Source organism: Pinus tabuliformis, chromosome 7 (genome assembly GCF_031772625.1).
Source record: "Pinus tabuliformis cultivar Carrire ecotype Pingquan chromosome 7, CPIR1, whole genome shotgun sequence".
Taxonomy (NCBI): domain Eukaryota; kingdom Viridiplantae; phylum Streptophyta; class Pinopsida; order Pinales; family Pinaceae; genus Pinus; species Pinus tabuliformis.
Window position 1 is genome coordinate 2,072,500,512 of NC_142293.1, and position 18,143 is coordinate 2,072,518,654.

Sequence of the window (18,143 nt, forward strand, 5' to 3'; positions counted from 1 at the left end):
GAAGTTCAATGGTCAGAGTTTTGAGTTGTGGAAACTCAAGATGGAGGATCTGTTGGTCGATAAAGATCAGTGGATCGCGGTAGATCCGGGTACTAAACCATCGGGAGTGACCGATGAAGAATGGAAGAAATTGGATCGGAAGGCAAAGAGCACAATACGATTGTGTGTCTCAGATTCAGTATTGTTGAATGTATCAGGGGAAGCTACGGCGAAGGCTTTGTGGGTCAAGTTAGGGACTTTGTACCAATCTAAGTCTCTGGTGAATAAATTGTTCCTGCGGAAAAAGCTGTATAACCTGAGGATGAAAGATGGAGACTCGGTGACAGAGCATCTGAATGCGTTTAATACTGTGGTAAGTCAGTTATTATCTGTTGATATTAAAATTTCAGATGAAGATAAGTGCATCAGTCTATTGTGTTCTCTACCAGATTCGTGGGATAGTCTGGTTATTGCAATAGGTAGCAATGCAACTGCTTTGCAGTTTGATGAAATAGTCTCAGCCTTGCTGACGGAGGAGATGAGACGGAAAAATATGGACAACCAGAATGGTGATGCCTTTTCTGTACGAGGACGGTCCCAGAACAGAAACAAAAATAAGTCATCGAGTGGGAGATCTAAATCTAGAGGGAGATCTAAATCTCCAGGAAAACCTACAAAGGTGGTGTGCTGGAAATGCGGAAAGGAAGGGCACTTCAGAAGGGATTGTAAATCTAAAGCTCCTGATAAAGGAAAGGGATCTGATGATGCTCCTTCTGCAGAGGCGAAAACCACCTCAGATGAAGGTGGGGATGTGTACTTGGCTTCTTCAAGTACACATGTAGATCATGAGGCATGGTTGATTGACTCAGGTGCATCCTTTCACTTCACTCCCCATAGAGAGTGGTTCCATAGAGAGTGGTTCTGCAAGTATGAGAAATACGATGGTGGTGATGTCTTCTTAGGAGACGATAGGAAGGCTAGAATCATTGGTCGGGGAAAAGTAAAGTTGAAGTTGCAAGGTGGAAGGGTTAGAACACTTCCGGGTGTTCTACATATTCCTGCATTGGCCAGAAATTTGATTTCTGTAAGCAAGTTGGATGATGCAGGTGTAAAGACGGTGTTCGAGAAAGATACCTGCAAGATGGTTCGAGGAGCACTGATATTGATGCGGGGAGTTCGGACTGGAACTCTGTATGAACTGCAAGGTAGCACTGTTGTTGATGGGTGCAATAGTTCTATGGTTCCTGGAAATGGAGTAGAAAATCTAGTGGTCTCTGGAGAGAAGACCATGTTGTGGCATCAAAGGCTTGGACATATTGGAGAGAAGGGCCTTTGAATACTTCATGGTAAAGGTATGGTAGAAGGTATGAATGATAGCTCTCTGGATTTTGATTTCTGTGAAAATTGTGTGTATGGGAAGCAGAATCGAGTGAGTTTCCCCTCTGGTGGTAAGAGGACGAAATAGATATTAGAGCTTGTGCACAGTGATGTGTTTGGACCTGTGAAGGTTCCATCACTGGGTAAGTCTGTGTACTATGTATCATTCATAGATGACTTCTCAAGGAATACATGGATATATTTCCTTAAGAAGAAATCTGAAGTCTTTGACAGGTTTAAAGAATTTAAGGCTCTGGTGGAAAATCAGACAGAGAAGAAGATAAAGGTGCTGAGGACAGATAATGGTGGAGAATTTTGCAGCAAGGAATTTGAAGAATTTTGTAAGAAGTGTGGTATAGCACGGCAGAAGACTACTCCATATACACCTCAGCAAAATGGAGTCGCAGAAAGAATGAACAAGACGTTGATGGAAAGGGCAAGAAGCATGCTCAGTGGTGCCGGGTTAGGACAGGAATTCTGGGCAAAGGCGGTGGATACTGCACGTTACCTGATCAACAGATCACCCTCATCAGCGTTGGAGGACAAGACTCCACAAGAAGTATGGACTGGTAAGAAACCCTCTCTTTCACATCTGAGGGTATTTGGATGTGATGCATATGTACGTGTTCCAAAGGAGAAACGAACCAAGTTGGATAGTAAATCTGAAAAGTGCATCTTTATTGGGTATAAGGATGGTTTAAAGGGTTATAAGCTTTGGAACCCAGTCACACGGAAGGTTGTGTACAGCCGAGATGTGGTGTTCAGAGAGGTAAAAGATGTTATTCAATCTGAAGTCCAACTAAAGGAACCTGAGAAGATAGATTTTGAGCCAAAGGAGGAAGAATCAGACTCTGCAGCAGAGGAGGAATCAAAAGATGAAGAGCCACAAACTCCGGTTGTGAGAAGATCAGGTCAAGAAAGAAGGCAGCCAGAAAGGTATAGTCCATCTGCTTTCAGTTCAAATTTTGCTTTGTCTGTTACTGATGATGATCCCAGAACTGTGAAGGAAGCAGTGGATTCAGAGGATGGAAAACTCTGGAAAGAGGCCATGGTTGATGAAATGGCATCTTTGCACAAAAATGAGGCTTGGGATCTGGTAGAGTTGCCGGCTGGAAGGAAACCCATTGGCAGCAAATGGGTGTTCAAGAAGAAGACTAATGCAGAAGGAAAGGTGGAGAAATACAAAGCTCGGTTGGTAGCAAAAGGTTATTCCCAGGTGCCGGGAATTGATTTTGGTGATATTTTTTCTCCTGTTGCCAAGGTAGCTTCTATTAGATTACTTTTATCTGTTGCTGCTGCTTTTGATTTTGAGGTAGAACAGATGGATGTGAAGACAGCATTTCTTCACGGGGATTTGGAAGAGGAAATCTACATGAGGCAACCTGAAGGCTTTGCGGTGAAGGGTAAGAAAGAACTGGTATGCAAGTTAAAGAAGTCTCTGTATGGGTTAAAACAGTCACCAAGGATGTGGTATCAGAAATTTGATACATTTATACGGGGACTTGGCTTCACCAGAAGCAAAGCAGATCATTGTGTGTATTTTAAATTAATTGGTGACCGTGTTATTTATCTGGTCTTGTATGTGGATGATATGTTGCTGGTTGGAAATGACAAAGAAATTATCCAGGATTTGAAGACCCAATTGTCCTCCAAATTTGGCATGAAAGATCTTGGTGCTGCAAACTATATTTTGGGCATGGAAATTAAAAGAGATCGGGCAAAGAGGAAGCTCTGGTTAAACCAGAGGAAGTATGTCGAGACAATACTGCAGAGGTTTAATATGCAGGATAGTAAACCGGTGAAGGTTCCTATTCCTGTAGGTGTGAGGTTATCTGTTGAACAGTGTCCCAAGACACAAGAAGAGGAAGAGGACATGTCCCGTGTTCCATATGCAAGTGCAGTCGGTAGCCTGATGTATGCAATGGTCTATACTAGACCAGACATTGCACATGCAGTGGGAGTATTGAGCAGGTTTATGTCAAAACCTGGGAAGGAGCACTGGACAGCTGTGAAGCGGGTTTTCAGGTATTTGCGTGGCACTAGTGATTATGGTTTGTGCTACCAAGGAAGACCAGGATTGGACAGAGTGTTGGATATTCATGGTTTTGTTGATGCAGACTGGGCTGGAGATCTGGATCAGAGAAGATCTACAAGTGGGTATGTGTTTAACCTATTTGGAGGTGCAGTCAGTTGGATGAGTAAGAAACAATCTGTAGTGGCACTATCAATTACAGAGGCAGAATACATGGCAGCCACTCATGCAAGCAAGGAAGCAGTTTGGTTGCAGAGATTGTGTTCAAGTATGGGGTTAGTACAGGGAGCTATAAGAATAGACTGTGACAGCCAAAGTGTAATTTTCTTGGCAAAGAACCCTGCTTATCATTCAAAGACAAAGCACATTGATGTTCAGTATCACTTTGTGAGGGATATGATAGAAGACAAAAAGGTGTTGCTGGTAAAGGTGGACACTTTGAAGAATACTGTAGATGCATTGACAAAATCTGTGAGCTCTGAGAAGTTCTCTTGGTGTAGAGAAACAATGGGTGTTTCAGGGCTGGAAAAATGACTAAGCTCTCCTGTGGCCCCCTGTGGAAAGAAAACAACAAGTGGGAGATTGTTGGGTTGTGTTATATTCTTTCCACGACTAACCGTCGTAGTTAAACGGGGGGTTAGAGGGGGGTGGCAGCCCCCCTTCGTTGCGCCGATTGCGCAGCGGGGGGGTCACAGGGGGGGCGGCAGCCCCCCCTGTCCGGGGGGTTTGAGGGGGGCGGGTAGCCCCCCTCTACGGGGTCCGGGGCAGCGCCCCGGGAAATTTTTTTTTGGACCCTATATTAGGTTGGGCGAACCTACCTATGGTTTTGTGCATGATTTTCGCACATGGTATTGGACGCGATGGTTTTTCGGTCCATGGTATTGGATGCTTCGGCATGTATAAATATGTATTGTAACATTGAAAGGAACATAATGAAAAATCAAGCTGGTAGTCCCGGTTTTGGGATCCAGGGAAAAATCTTTGTGCATATGTGTTTTATGGGTTATGCTCTCGCAATGCTTATTTTCTTTGTTTAAGAATTCGTATGCAGGTAATTTCTGTACAGGGTTAAAACCTACAAAATCTAGTGTCTATGCAGAGTTGCTAGTCCCACTAAGGCTGGTAGCTACCTTAGAAACAAACAAACTAAAGCCACTTTCATTTTCCTTTATGAGAAGTAGATAAGAGGGGAAAGAAGGAGACCAACCTCTGTCTTACGCTTGGTTCCTTACTTGATTCCTCTCCCTTCTGATAGATCTTTGCCACTCGCTTCCTCGTCTACCTAGCGTCAAAGAGCACCTGTAGAATAAAAGCAGCATAACACTATCCAAGAACATAGACGTACTATCATAAACAGTATAGGACCAGATATATATTTACCACACAAATGCATATATCATCAATCATACAAGAATGTGGAGGAAAACTTGAATAGCTTTATTAATAATCAAGAATAGCAAAGAGGATTACAACCAATTGTTTTGACCCAGCATCATCCTCTCAGCAAGAAAGCCCTTCTTCACCTCATGAAAAGCTTAGATCACCCAACACTATGATGTTACACCAAGAAACCAATAGCACTTCCTTACAAGATACAAAATTCCAGCCTCTAACCTCTGGATCTCTGGGATGAGAGATCTATATATAGATATTTGCAGAGGTGTGAGTCAGCTCTGGGTTTTTTATTAGTGTCTTCTCTCTGATAGTTCTTGATTCCACTTGGAGATCTCATTGATCTCTTACTCATCCTTGGGCGATTCTGAGAGGCAAGTGTCACAGGAGAAGTTTCTGGAAGATTCCATGATCATCCACCTCGCAAATTGTCTCCGCCACTTGTCTATTCTCGTCCATCGCACCCTATAGAAGGGATTTTCAGTATGCATCGCACCTCCCATGTGCATTAGGTGGTATGCATCACACTTTGACCATGGAGTAGGTGAGATGATCCAGTTTTGACTAGTTCTGAGTAGCTTTTTATGGAGAGCTTCCGGGAGATGATGTAATCAGTTGACCTTGTTCTTTTAGGGGTTGGAACAACACTTTTAGGGACTTAGGAGCCCTTGGTTTATGGACATATTTGATTGGGGTTGCAGTGCCCAAAAATTTCTATAACACTATGCTGACTTGTTAGGAACATGTGGAGCATGAGGACGTGTCCTGTTTTAACATGTTAAAATTCAAATGAGTGTAACTTTTGATTTGGGGCTCAGATCGATGTAAATTTTATGTTACTAGAAAACTCTTGATGAGGTGAACACAATCATAACATCAAAATTAATTTCCACAAACTTTGAAAAGTGAGATTTTTGGTAACCTCATCTTCATAACAGATATTGGAGACCAGGTTATAACTAATAGGTAACACCTCTTGTAGCCTAAGAACCCTTAAGGAGATGGAAGGGGAGTGGCAACAAATGTGTGGCTAATATTGTATGTGGTGTAAGTAGATGCAAAATCAAAAACTTTATGATCGCACTAATTATTCTACATAGTAATATGGTCAAAACTAGTTTGAAAATTACATGTTTCTTTGATCATTTGCAAAGAGGTCCAATTATGCAATTTCATTTGATGTCAATAAATTTTTCTTTTCTCAAGCCTTGGAACAAGTTATACATTTAAAAAATTCTAGCCAAAGACCTATGGGTCAGGCCTAGATGAAGAAATTTCATATAAACAACATTGACCAAGTGACTCTTTAAGCATTCCTCTACAATGTTTAGTAATTATTTTGTTTATTTTTGTAAAATTCCTCTTCAAACTACCTATGTTATGAATTTTTCTAGATAAATCTACCATTTGAGGCCTTTCCTTTTATTCATGGATGTTTTCTTGAAAATGTTTCCTAAACTACGTATCATCGCCCTAATGTAGGTTCTACTTGACCGGATTGGGCTTTGTTTTTTTTTTTCCATTGTTTGTGGCTTATAAATCCATATCCATGGAAATGGGTTAAGAAATCAATCATAAAGAGCTTCTGTGTCTCTTTCCTGCCTTTACATAACCATTCCAAAGCACTTGTGGGTTAGGTTTAGCAAGTAGATAGAAAATCAATGCAACACAACTAGAATGAACAAGAGCACCAAGTCACCAAAAAGGTGAAAATATAGTCTACCACATCCTTTTACAAAATTCATTTAGGAACTACCTTCATTCTTCATTCACGAAATGTGTTTCCATCTCCTATTAGAAAATGTTACAGTTGCTTAAGCTACAAATTATTAAGTCATAGATTATATTACACAACACAGTCAGATACGAGTTTGGATACATGCTTACTCTCCATTAATGGTTACATGCAACATATTTGGGGAAAGGGTTGCATTGTTGAACTGACTCATTTGGCTGGCACATGAGAGGAGACATACAATTACCTCTTTCCCAATGAATTGTGAAAATTGGAAACATCATGAAGAAGGAGACCAACCAACAAAGTAGCTTCTTGCATGGGAGGGGATGTGTGGCTTTAAACATTGTATCCTTGGATTACCCTCCAATATTTTACCATCATGGCCTCTTTATGTTCATAAACCACTTAACACCTAGTTAAGTGGTTGGACTAGTGTTAATTTTTTGTAGAAATTCCTTGTAGATTCAAACTGCTAATTGTAATTTTCTAAAACTATAGACTTGAATATACTCTACTCATCAGTGGAAACAATTAAATGATCGTGAAATCACGAAGAATATAAGAGAAAGAATTAAATAAACACATAACAAAATTATTTCCTAGGGAAAGCCACAACTAAAAACCCTTGCTATCTGTATATTGCATTAGTCGGAAAATATGAGAAGATTACAATGTTTTACTCAAGCTCGAGCAACCTCTGCATGATCTTTATCTATCTCATAGCTTCCTAGACAAGCCCAAGCCAATACTTAATCAAATTTTTTCTTGCCCAAGTACTTATTTCTTTGTGTTGTTTCCTTGGGAATTAGCCCCCTATTAATTGTTGAAATTCCTCAATATGAATTGCGCAATCCTCATAGGCGTTCCTCTCACTGCATGCAACACTTTTACAATTCAGACGATTATACAAATGATAGTGCATTGTCCTTGAACTCCAATGTCAATTGGGTAACTCTCGGATCTATTAGACATGAGTTATTTATGAGTGAATCATCAGTTAGCTGGTTGAACACATGAAGCAGCACCCCACTATCTGACCTCCTACCAGTTCCTCCATCAGTTTGAACTAGTTTTACTGACTTTAAATCAGTTAATAATAGAGTTTAGGCTTCTGTGATCCATATTAAGTTAGAGAAAGATTTCGGCGTAAATCACATGGAGAGTCATTTGTCGACGTGTTTCGAACCAACCAGTGTGGTTCATCGTCAGGACAAGATGAAGAAAACAGATCTAGCGTAGCATGTTATATAGACCGAGTAGAGCCTCCAACGGCTAGTTTGACCCAACCGTTAATATTGACCAAAGGACTAGGATCAATTAAAGGTCAAATTACTAATAAAAGAAAATTAGTTACAATGGACCGCTTCTAATAAAAAAAATTTAAGTGAGAATAACTAACTGAATAAAAATAAAATAATAAAAATAACAAATTGAATAACTAAATAGACATAACAACCTGAAATAAAAATAGTAAAAATAAAACAAATACACAAACAAAAATAAAAATAAATAAAATAAAGGAGAAATCAAATAAAATAAACCGCTAGATATGAATAATAGTCAAACGTGAATAAATATGAATAAAACTAAAAAAAAATAAATAAATAAAATAAAAAGCAAAATAGTAGTAAAATTAAATAAACTAATAAGCTTAAAAGTAAATCAAGTGATAATAAATTAATTAAATTAATTAATTAAAAATTAATAATTAATAATAAAAATAATAAAATAACTAACGAAAAATAATAGTAAAACATGAAAAAATAAAATAGTAATAAATAAATAAAATTGAATAACTAAAATAAAATAATAAGCTTAAAAATGATAAATTAATTACATTAATTAATTACTAAAAACTAAAAATTAATAATAATAATAATAAAATAACTAACTAAATATAAGTAAAATAATAATAAAACACGAAATAATAGTAAAAAAAAATAAAAATGAAATAAAATAATGATGAATAAATAGAATTGAATAACTAAAAGGGACTAAAACATAACTGAACGAATAATAATAATAATAATAATAATAATAATAATAATAATAATAATAATAATAATAATAATAATAATAATAATAAATAAATATATAAACGAATAAAATAAATAAAAATAGTAAAAATAAAATAACAAAAATAAATACGTAAATACATTAATAAAGATTAAAAATAATAATAACAAATAAAATAACTCAATAAGAATAGAAGGGAAAAAATAGATGTCTAGAGTCATGGGTACAGCTAAATTGTGAGATAAATAGTAATAAAGAAAAACAAATTAAGGAAATAAGATACCCGAGGCCCTTAAAAAACCAAGAACATAAAGTAAAAGTGCTTAGAAAAATGACAATAACATAAATAAATAAGTGAGAATAAGAGTAAAAACCAAAGAGGATGGAAAAACGACTAGGAGGAGAGGGCTGGGACCCAGCATCTACTGACTTTCCAACCATCGTCTCTATTGAGATTGTTAGGTCTCTTTTCAATCTCCAGAGCTTCCCTGAATTTTCGATGATGGAAATGCGGAACCTTAGCAATAACACTGGCTTCTTCAATACAAACATGATGCTTGGTTTTCTCCGCATGCTCAGCCAAAGCGGAAGACTTAGATCTCCTATGCTTCAGATCCGCTGCGTGCTCACTAATCCTCTGATTAATGGAACGACCAGTCTCCCCAATATAGGGGGTCCCACAAGAACACGGGATGAAATAAACACCTTTCATATCTTTAGGGTCGATGGGATCCTTCACCGATCTGAGAGACGAACGAATGGTGTTCAGGGGCCTGAAGGACACCGGGATACTATGTCTCCTGAGAATCCTACCAATTCTATCAGTGGTCCCTTGGACATAAGGAAGAAGGACACCAGGAACACGATCTTTTGGCTCTCTTTTCACCAGAGAATTCTTGGAAGCTTTAAGGAAAGCCCTATGACCCATGTATCTACTGTAACCATTCTCCACAAAGACATCCAGCAGATGGGATTTTTCCTTCTCAAATCTCTTCTTGTCTGAGATCCTCAGAGCCCGAGTAGCAAGGGTAATAAGAACCCCCATCTTTTGAGCTGGGAAATGGTGGGAACTGGCGTGAAGATACTGCTTCGATTTACGCCGAAATCTTTCTCTAACTTAAATCAGTTAAACTGAATTAATTAATTACAACTCAAAATAAACTCAACCAGGGATCTTATAATGTTGGAGACACTCCACATGACTTAAGTTAGACCTTAAACTCGAATTAACTGAGCCAACTAAGTCAATTTAACTTAGTTAACTCATACAAGTTGTCTTATGATGTGGAAATCCAATTTTATTCCTAATTTAATTCAAGGACAAAATTAAATTAGGATTTTCTTCTTATATTGTCATCACTCCCTCTCAACAACAAAAAGGATTATCACATACCCCAAACTTTCCTCTATGGAAATCGAATTTTCCTCTTGAAAGTGCCTTAGTCAAGATGTATGCATCCTGCTCCTCTGCAGGAATGTACTCCAAAAACATGATTCTCCTCTGCACACAATCTCGTAGATGGTGATACCGGATGTCGATATGCTTGGACCAGTCATGAAAAATTGGATTCTCAGAGAGTTTGATACAACTTAGATTGTCACAGTAAATCATTGTAGGATCCATGTGCTGACCAAATAACCCAACAAGAATCTTCCTCATCCAGATAGCCTCACAAGCTTCTTAATTGGAAGCCATGTACTCTACTTCTGTTGAACTGAGTGCAACTGATCCCTGCTTCCTGTTATGCCAAGAAACTGTTGCTGACCCAATACTGCAAATTCCCCCTGATGTGCTCTTCCTGACTATGGACTCCTTGCCCAATCTACATATGTGAATCCTTGCAGCTTCACTCCCTCCGTCCATCTGTACCAAATACCAGATTGAATGGTGCCTTTGAGGTATCTCAACACATGTTTAGCTGCCTTCCAATAGAGTTTGGTTGTCTTAACCATTACTTGACTAAGATGGTTAACTATAAAACATATGTTCGGTCGTGTGTTCACCAAATGCATAAGTGAACCCACAAGCTGCCTGTAAATAGTAGCCTCCACTACTTCACCTGAAGTAGCATCTCCTTCCTCCAATTTCCTGCTAGAGGAGTCTCCATGGGTTTGCTACTCTCCATTCAGAAATTCTTTAGTATCTTGTTGGCTTACTTTCCCTGAGAGACAAACAGTCCATCATCTCCTTGCCATACTTCCATACCACGAAAATAATGCATGAGCTTTGAGTCCTTCATCTCAAATTCTCTTGCAAGATTCTCTTTGCAATATTTTACTAGCTTCTCATCACCTCTTAGAATTAAATCATCGACATATAATACTATAATCAATCATTTACCTTCAACCATAATATGGCAAAGGTTTGCATCTACTTCACTTTTGGTGACGCCCAACCTAGTGAAATAACTATCAATCCGGGTGTACCAAACACGAGGTGTTGTTTCAATCCATATAATGGTGGCTTGATTCTGCACACATGTGACTCTTGTTGTAGGTCTCACATCCTTCTGGCTTCTCAACGTATACCTCTTCCTCAATCACTCCATTGAGGAATGTTGTCTTCACATCCATCTGATGTATCTTCCATCCCTTCTATGCTGAAAGAATTATAATAGATCTTATTGAAGAGTACCTTGCTACTTGAGAAAAGTTCTCCTCATAATAAATTCCCTCCACCTGAGAGAACCCTTTGGCCACAAATATGGCCTTATGTTTCTCCACACTCCCATTTGCTTCTTGCTTTACCTTGTAAAGCCACCTGGAACTCACCATTGACTTGTCTGATGGTCTTGAGACCACTTTCCAAACACTATTTATGATAATGGAGTCATAATCCTCCACCATGGCATCAACCCATACTGATTTTTGCACTGATTCCTCAAATGAGGATGGCTAAATCTCTACACTCTCGCTCATTAGAGCGATGTAGTCAGTGTACCGATATGGTGATGTCTTCTACTTGCACTATGATGTGGGTTCTCCCACATTCTCTCTAGCATCATGCATCAATCTGTCAACCTCTCTAGTGTGATTCCTTCCATATTTAGAAGTCTCTACATGAGTGGGTGCTTCCACTCTCTTCTCCTCGGCATGTGGTTGCTCCACATCATCCTGAGGTTCTTCCTTTAGAGCTAAACGCTCCTCATCTACATGCAACTAAAGCTCCCTTTCAAGGGAACATCTCATGGAATTCTCTTCATCGAAATTCACATCTCTGCAAACCATTGAAATCCTGTGAGATGGAAGGTACACACGATAGTTGTCAGGTGTATCAGTGTAGCCCACAAATATGCCCAACTCAGTTGTTGGCTCTAGCCTTTTCCTTGCATCCTTGGTAACATGATAGTAAACTGATGAACCAAAGATCTTGAAGTGTGTCACATCTAGTTTCTTACCTGAAAAATATTCTTTTAGTGTACTCATCCCAAAAATCCAATGAGGACTCCCATTTTGCACATATACAGTTGTGTTACATGCTTCAACCCACAAGTGCAACGGTAGGACCTGATCATGTAACATTGCCCGTGCAGCTCCCACAATACTTTTTTCTTCCTTTCAGCAACCCCATTCCGTTGTGTGTTGTGGGTTTCTATTAACTCTCGTCGAATGACTTTTGATGCATATAAGTTTTTGAATTCATTCGACACATATTCGTTGTCATTATCGCTCTTGAGAGTGTTCACTTTCCTGCCATTGTCTTTCTCAACAAGTGCTTTAAATTCAAAAAATTTAGAGAACTACTGATCTTTCTTCTGCGTGAATAATATATAGCACTTACATTAGAAATCATCTACAAATATTACATAATACATGTGCTTGGCCGTGGAGGTTGTCGAGAACGGTCCACATACATTTGCGTGAAATCTTTCAAGGATCGCTTGCGCTCAAATATCCTTATCATGAAAGGTGGATTTGGTATACTTCCCCAATGTGTACCCTTTGCATATATCTCTCTGCTCTAGTGCACCCTTGGCAAGTCTTGTAGAAATATGTTGCATGATCTTCAAAGCTCCGTGGTGCAAGTGACCCAATATTTTATGCCACAATTCACTGATGTCTCGACTCTACAACTTTCTCTGCTTTTGTGTTCAAGGATGCACAATCTTCTACATCCAATTTGTAGAGGTTATTCACCTGAACCCCAATCTACTTCACCTGTCCTGAGGCTATGTGACGAAGGAAATAATTTTCTTTGCTAAATATCACATCGTAGCCATGATCCTCCAACATATCAACAAGAACTAAATTCTTCTTCGGACCCAAAACATACATGACATCTTTTAATGTGAGAGGATAACCAAACTCCCTCTGAAAAGTAACAGTATCATTTTTGGTCACTCTATACCTTCCATCATCTCCCATTTCGATGTGCATTTGGAGGTCCTTCTCCTCCAAGTCATTGAAGAATTATTTGTTCTTGGTCATATGGAATGAGGCTCCACTATCCAGATGCCACACATTAGCCATCACTAATGTCACCATGCAAGCAATGAGGGTGAAATCCAACTCGAATTGCGAAGCAAGAGCTTCACCTTCCTATCCTCCTAAGGGATTCTTGCCGACCTTCTTATGTGGACACTTTGTGGCATAATACCCCAACTCGTGACAGTGAAAACATTTAATCTTCGACAAGTCCTTATTCTTTCCTTCTTGACTATAATCTAATTTGGAATGGGATGACTTCCCTTTCCCTTTATTTGTCTTTCCATCCAAGGCACAATTATCCTCATCATCATTCTTAGATGAGGATCCACCTTTGGTATTTCGTCGAATCTCTTCTTTCACCAAGTTGGACCATAAACGCTCCCACTCAGGTAGCTTCTGCCTCCCATTTACCGAAGCCTGGTAGTTGTGCTAGCTCTTGGGAAGGCCTAGAAGTGCTAGGATGACTAGATCATCTTCAACAAATGTAACACCAACACTTCCAAGCTCATCTCGACATTGGGTGAACTTGGCCAAGTACTTTGGTATTGTGTCCCCCTTCTCCATATTGATTTTCCTAAGCTTGTCCTTCATTGCCAGCTTCTTGTGATCACTGCTATTATGAAATAGGTATGTCAAGGCCTTTCACATTTCATATGGAGTCTCCTTCCCGTGGAGGTTCGTAACAATATGATCTCAAACTCCTTCTAGTATGATCCTTCTCGCCTTCGCAACACATTTCTTCCACTCAACCACATCTTGAGAATCCGTTACTGGAGGCTTAGGAATATGTTTTTCTATGAATTCCTTCACCCCATTGCCTTCCAACTATGCCTCCATCCTCTCCTTCCAAGAAATATAGTTTGAACTACCCTCAAGGGAAATTCGAGTCTCAATCCATAGAACAACATCTTGCTGGCTCTGAAGAATGGTACTACAAATTCGATTTCACCTACAAAATACAAACTCGTATTCTCCTCTTATAGAGTGATTTATGCTCTGATACCATGTAGAAATTCCTTATAGATTCAAACTTCTAATTGTACTTTAATAAAATAATAGACTTGAATCTACTTTACTCATCAGCGAAAACAATTAAACGGTCGTGAAATCATGAAGCATACAAGAGAAAGAATTCAATCAACACATTACATAATGATTTCCTGGGGAAAACCATAGCTAAAAGCCCTTGCTATCTATATATTTCATTAGTCAGAAAATGTGAGAAGATTACAATTCTTTTCTCAAGCCCGAGCAACTTATGCACTATCTCTATATGTCTAACAACTTCCTAGACAAGCCTAGGCTGATACTTAACCAAATTTTGGCTTGCCCAAGTCCCTATTTTCTTGTGCTATTTCCTTGGGAATTAGCCCCCTATTGATTAGGGAAATTCCTCAATATGAATCACGCAATCCTCATAGTCCTTCCTCTGACTACATGCACCACCTGTACAATTCAGATGTTTATACAACCGATAGTACACTATCTCTGAACTCCAATCTCAACTGGGTAACTCTAAGATCTGACATGCATGAGTTATTTATGAGTGAATCATCAGTTAACTAGTTGATCACATGAAGCAAAACCCCATTGTTTTACCTCCTACTAGTTCCTCCATCTGTTGGAAATATTTTAACTTACTTTAACTCGGTTAAACTGAATTAATTAATTACAACTCAAAATAAACTCAATGAAGGCTCCTATAAATGACTCAAGTTAGACCGTTGACTTGAATTAATTGAGCCAACTAAGTCAATTTAACTTAATTAACTCGTACAAGTTATCTTGTGATGTGGAATTACAATTTTATTCCTAATTTAATTCAAGGACAAAATTAAATTAGGATTTTCTTGTTGCATTTTCAACAATTTCACAATCTCTAAAAAAAAAAAGACACGAGGATAATGGACTACACAATTCTTTGAGTTTGCATTTTCATTATAGTTAGAATATCCTTCCCTCCATTATCCATAATTAACAATAATGTTCTATTTGAAACAAAAAACAAGGATGGTAACTAACAAGAACGTTCTATTTGAATTGTTTGTATTTTTTGCTCAAAGAATCACCTTGCCTCTGGTATATGTAATTAACAATGATATTCTATTTGAAACGAACCAAAAGGCCATTATTATCTTATACTATTAGGATATTCCGACACATAGGATATAGTTAAGTTCAACTTGGTCTAGTGTAGAGTTAGGTATAGAGTTAGGTAAAGTGTGTTTCTTTACCGTTGTACATTTTGTAACTTACAATCCGACGGTCACGATATGTAGTGATCCGACGGTTCATTCTCTCCTCGGTATTACCGACACTTGATCCGTGGCTTGACACCCGATTGGTCCATGAATTCTATTTAAAGCGCATGGAGGGTCATTTGTAGGGTAATCCGTGCATGAGAGAAGCTTATGTAAATTTTCATTCTTTGATTAATAAATTGCCTGAAGTGGCTACGTTGGCTCAGGCCATGGACTGTTTCCCTCTTTGAGGGTTTTAACCACGTCAAAAATACCGGTGTATTGATTTGTGATCTGGTTGTGAGCGATGTCCTTTTGGTGTTCTTTCTGAGGAACTTACCCTGTAAATTCCTACATGGTATCAGAGCTATTTGAGGGCCGCGTCCATTGGTGATCCAAATCTGAAGCCGGTAGAACTGCATCCGACTGCCGTTTCCTAGATCTGTTGTTTCTGACTGCTTTCGGGCCGAGAGGACTACTCTGTTGTGTTCGGAGCATCTGTTCCAGTGAGGAACCCCTTTCGTTTCACGCGAAAAGGTTTCTGGTAGCCCTAGCTGTGTCATTTTTAAGATCTGGAGGTATACATTGTTTATTTGCAGTTTACTGTTATTTTCTCTCTGCTTATTTCGGTTTCGGTTTATTTAGCTTTTTTTTAACCGGATCTATACCTTTCATTTCTGCGTATGCTCTTTGCCCTGCGACTCTGTGCGATCTGGGCAAATCAGAAACAGAAAGGAAGGATTTTTCTCATGCGTATGCTCTTTTCCCTGCACCTTAGTGTGATCTCGGAAAATCAGAAACATTGAGAAAAATATTTAGTTTTTCGGCTAAAGCTAACTTTGAGCCGCAAGGTTCAATTTTTGAAAATATTTAGTTTTTTGGGTAAAGCTAACTTCGAGCCGCAAGGTTCGTTTTCTTTGCATGTCCGTGTTGGGTTTTGTGTTTTTTGTTTTGTAGGGAAAAAGAGCTTTCTCAAAGCAAGCACGCAACCCAAAGCCCCCCCCCCCCCCCTCTTTCTCTCTCTCTCTCTCTCTCAAATTTTTTGTATAGATCAATTGGTTCAAAGCTATTTTAAGAGAGTAGAGGTCTTGGGTTCAAGTCTCCATTTTGTGGGGGCAGACTTTTTCATTTCCGCACATTCCCGCACTTCGTCGGCAACTTCAACAACTTTTTTTCAAAAAGCCATAACTTCTTCATCCGGAAGCCTTTTTCAGACCCGTTTTTTTTAAACCAGCCTAATTTTTCGAGATCTATCCATTGGAACACTTACTTTCAGCATCTTCAGCTTCAGTTTTTGTTGAAATGGAAAGTCAATACCAAGTTACCCTTGACAGCACCAACTACTTCCAATGGTTGTCCTACATGGAGGATTTACTTAGAAGTAAAGGTCTCTACCGAATAGCCACAGGCCAAGAAAAGAAACCGAAAGATGAAGACAAGGCTGCTAAATGGGAAATAGACAAGATCAAGCACGTGGTTTGATAGGGATGTCTATTTCTCTAGATCTTAGATTCCATATTGCAGAACTTGAAACTCCTCATGAAGCAATGGAACAAATCAATAAAGTTTTTGGGATTAAAAATGAAATTAGAGCCCATCAACTTGAAAATGAGTTGCTTACATTGGACCCTAATAATTTTTCTTGCATTGAAGATTTCTTGTCTAAGTTCAAGACCCTTAGATATCTTTTGGAAGGTGTTAGGGTTAAGAAAGAAGATAGTAACCTTATTTATTCCATCCTTACTAAGTTGGGACCAGCCTACTCTGTATTTGTTTCCACCTTCCATTCTACAAGAGAAGCCTTCATTTCTCAAGGAAAAGACTACAAGCCCCCTTCCTTTGACTCTTTTTGTGATTCTTTAATAAGAGAACAAGAAAAACTCTTACACCTTGGTCTTCTTAATCTTGGAAACTCTTCCAAGAAAGCGTTAGCCGCCCAGCAGCAACCAAATTCAAAGAATCCTAAGAAGTCATATCCTAAAAAGAATGGTCCTAAACCAAACAAGGTTCCTAAGCAATTTCAGCCCCAAAATGAAAAATCATTTCAACAAAATGATAAGACAAATAAAAACAAAGGGAAGAAGACTGATAGACATTGCAATTTTTGTAATCGAGATGGCCACTTAGAATCAAAATGCTTTAAAAAGATGGAAGCCTTGGAAGCAGCAATGAAGAAGCATAACATCCATTTGGGGCAATCTTCTTCAACTTCATCTTCAGGAATGGCACTTTCTGCATGTGGTTGTCAAGCATCTCGGTCTGGCTATGCATTAAATGCATCTTCTTCTTCTTCTCATTCTCATGAGTGGCTCATTGATTCTGGAGCTTCTTATCACATGGCCAAAAACAAAGCCATGTTTTCTTCTTTAAATGATTGTAACACCAAAAATATATATGTTGGTGATGATAGATCTCTTAATGTTGTAGGGACTGGAACTGTTCATCTAGACAATGGTCAGTTTAATGATGTATTATGTGTTCCAACCTTATCCTGCAACCTTCTATCTGTATATCAGATAACTCATTCAGGTGAAGGTAAAATCGTTGAATTTTCACCTCATGATGTTGTAATCAAGGACTTAAGAGATCCTAAACAGATTTTGGCTACTGGCATTGCTGATGATTCCACAAGGTTGTATAAGTTTCACAACTTTGGGTCATCAAATCTTCCCTCAGTATTTGTTGCTCATAACGATGAAGTGAGCAAACTTTGGCATGAGCGATTTGGTCACTTAAACTATCGCTCCCTTCAGCATCTATGTAAAGAAAATATGGTGACAGGTCTTCCTATGGTATCTTGCAGAGATGGTGTTTGTTCCGGATGTGTACTCGGAAAACATCATCGGGACAGTTTTGAAAAACGTGCCTCTTGGCACGCCTCAGCCCCTTTACAGCTTGTGCATAGTGATTTATGTGGTCCACTTCCAGTTGTGTCATTCTC